This window comes from Colletes latitarsis, unplaced genomic scaffold (genome assembly GCF_051014445.1).
Source record: "Colletes latitarsis isolate SP2378_abdomen unplaced genomic scaffold, iyColLati1 scaffold0049, whole genome shotgun sequence".
NCBI classification, from domain to species: domain Eukaryota; kingdom Metazoa; phylum Arthropoda; class Insecta; order Hymenoptera; family Colletidae; genus Colletes; species Colletes latitarsis.
In genome coordinates, this window is record NW_027488399.1 from 40,001 (window position 1) to 42,500 (window position 2,500).

The 2,500-nt window shown below is 52.3% G+C and overlaps 1 pseudogene; it reads left to right on the forward strand.

Moving 5' to 3' along the window:
* The window catches only part of LOC143350969 (large subunit ribosomal RNA), an 8,236-nt pseudogene that overhangs the window by 2,213 nt on the left and 3,523 nt on the right, over positions 1-2,500 (forward strand).

Here is a 2,500-nt window from a genome sequence, read left to right on the forward strand (position 1 = left end):
GTGAGAGAGAGACACACACCCATCGGGCGAAAGGGAATCCGGTTTCTATTCCGGAACCCGGCAGCGGAACCGTATACCATTCGGGCCCTCGTAAGAGTAGTTCGTCGGGGTAACCCAAAATGACCTGGAGACGCCGTCGGGAGATCCGGGAAGAGTTTTCTTTTCTGTATAAGCGTTCGAGTTCCCTGGAAACCTCTAGCAGGGAGATAGGGTTTGGAACGCGAAGAGCACCGCAGTTGCGGCGGTGTCCGGATCTTCCCCTCGGACCTTGAAAATCCAGGAGAGGGCCACGTGGAGGTGTCGCGCCGGTTCGTACCCATATCCGCAGCAGGTCTCCAAGGTAAAGAGCCTCTAGTCGATAGATTAATGTAGGTAAGGGAAGTCGGCAAATTGGATCCGTAACTTCGGAATAAGGATTGGCTCTGAGGAGCGGGGCGTGTCGGGCTTGGTCGGGAAGCGAGTCTGGCTGACGTGCCGGGCCTGGGCGAGGTGAACGGCGTTGAACGGATTCGTTCGTTCTCGTCGGGATCCGAGCTCGGTCCCGTGCCTTGGCCTCCCGCGGATCTTCCTTGCTGCGAGGCTTTCGTTGGCGGCTTGCCGTCGTCGATCGTCCTCTTCGGCCGCCATTCAACACTCAGCTCAGAACTGGCACGGACTAGGGGAATCCGACTGTCTAATTAAAACAAAGCATTGCGATGGCCCCCAAGGGTGTTGACGCAATGTGATTTCTGCCCAGTGCTCTGAATGTCAACGTGAAGAAATTCAAAAAAGCGCGGGTAAACGGCGGGAGTAACTATGACTCTCTTAAGGCGGTCGTTTGAGGTGTCGGGGCGGCTTGCCGTCCTAGTATCCGAGACCAGTCCTTAAGTTGAGTTGTAGTTGCAGGGATGGCAATGCGTAACACAGGCCTCTGGCCCTTCAGCCTCTCCCATCCAAGTCGCGCGACCTACCTCCTCGTGGTGCCTGCCGGTAACACGTTTGGAGTCGGGAGACAACAATGTTGTCTCTCGATTCCAAACGTGGCTAAATGGCGCGCGGCGAACTCGGCGTAAGCCGAACGGACATTATGTCTGGGGTTCCCTGGGTTAGCAGCCCTGGGATACCTCGGAGCTCTGCTCCACTATTATTGCTCCTAAAACTACAAGGAAGCCTCGGAACCCCGATTGCTCTTCTGGTAACGACTCGGCGACGTCTCATGGATATCCCGTCGATTTACGATTGAATTTAGATTTAGAGTGTCTTTCCTGTCCTTCCTGTCTTTCTGATCTTTCCTCTAGAGTCCTTGCGCAACGTAAACAACATATCCGCCGTTGTAACCAACCTCCACCTAGCTCGGACGGGACATACCTCTGTGAGGTGTGCAACTCGAGCTACCCCAAGTATGCCTCCCTCCGCCAGCACTCGAAGCGAGCCCACCCTGTGGAGTACAACGCCCAGGATGTACAGTTGGCTCAAGCTCGAGTACCTACCACCAGGGCTAAATGGACCGAGGCCGAGGAGAAACAGCTAGCTCGGCTCGAATCTCAGCTTCCTGCAGGTTTGATGCAGAAGGAGATTATTGCCCGGTTAGCCAGCTTGCATGGCGGTCGCTCTGCGGATGGCATCAAAAAGCAACGGCAGAAGCCTTCGTATAGAACCTATCTTTCTGATTTCATTTCCCAAATAGATACAGCTCCATTACCACAATCTTCTGCTCATAACTCACATAGAATCACCTGTCCTCTGACTCCACGCCTGCGCCTCGAACGTATTGACTCCATTGCTCCTTGGAATAGGATCTTGACACCTCCATCTGTCTCTCCTACCAGGGGCAATGAAGACCCTCCGCATGAAGTTTGCGTTCTTCTTAATCACCCGGACATTTGTTCGCACCTCAGGGAGCTTACACCATCGTGCTCACTAGACGGGCAACGCCTCATACAAACCTTACTGTCTAGCGATAATTTTGACCAGTTTGATCCAGTTATTTCGGCCGCAATTTGTAACCTCGCTAATCCTGTTAGAGACGCTAGACCTGCTAATAGAAGAAATAGAAAGTCCAATAGGAAAAATAATAATAATAAAAATAAAAACAACCGTACCACTGTGAGATCCACCATGTTCAGCAGCCATCAGCGACTTTTTGCTAAAAATCCCTCTCAACTGGCACACGCGATATTGGACGACAAAGATGCTTCCACCTCCATCTTTCCTCCTATGGCCGATCTCGAGGCTGATTACCGTCTTATCTTCGAAGAATGTCCGCAGTATAGGGGCTCCGCTCCCAGTCCGGCTTCTGAAATAATCCACCTTGATCATCCGATCACGTTTAGAGAGACGGAGTTAGCTCTGCGACGGCTAAAGCAAACAGCGTGTGGTCCTGATGGTATTACTAGAGAACACCTTAGGATGGCAAATATGGCTGACCTGGTGGCTATGCTGAACATAGTGTTCGGGTTGTGCCGCACTCCATCTACATTGAGACATAACCGCACCGTTTTGATTCCAAAAAAGGGCGACC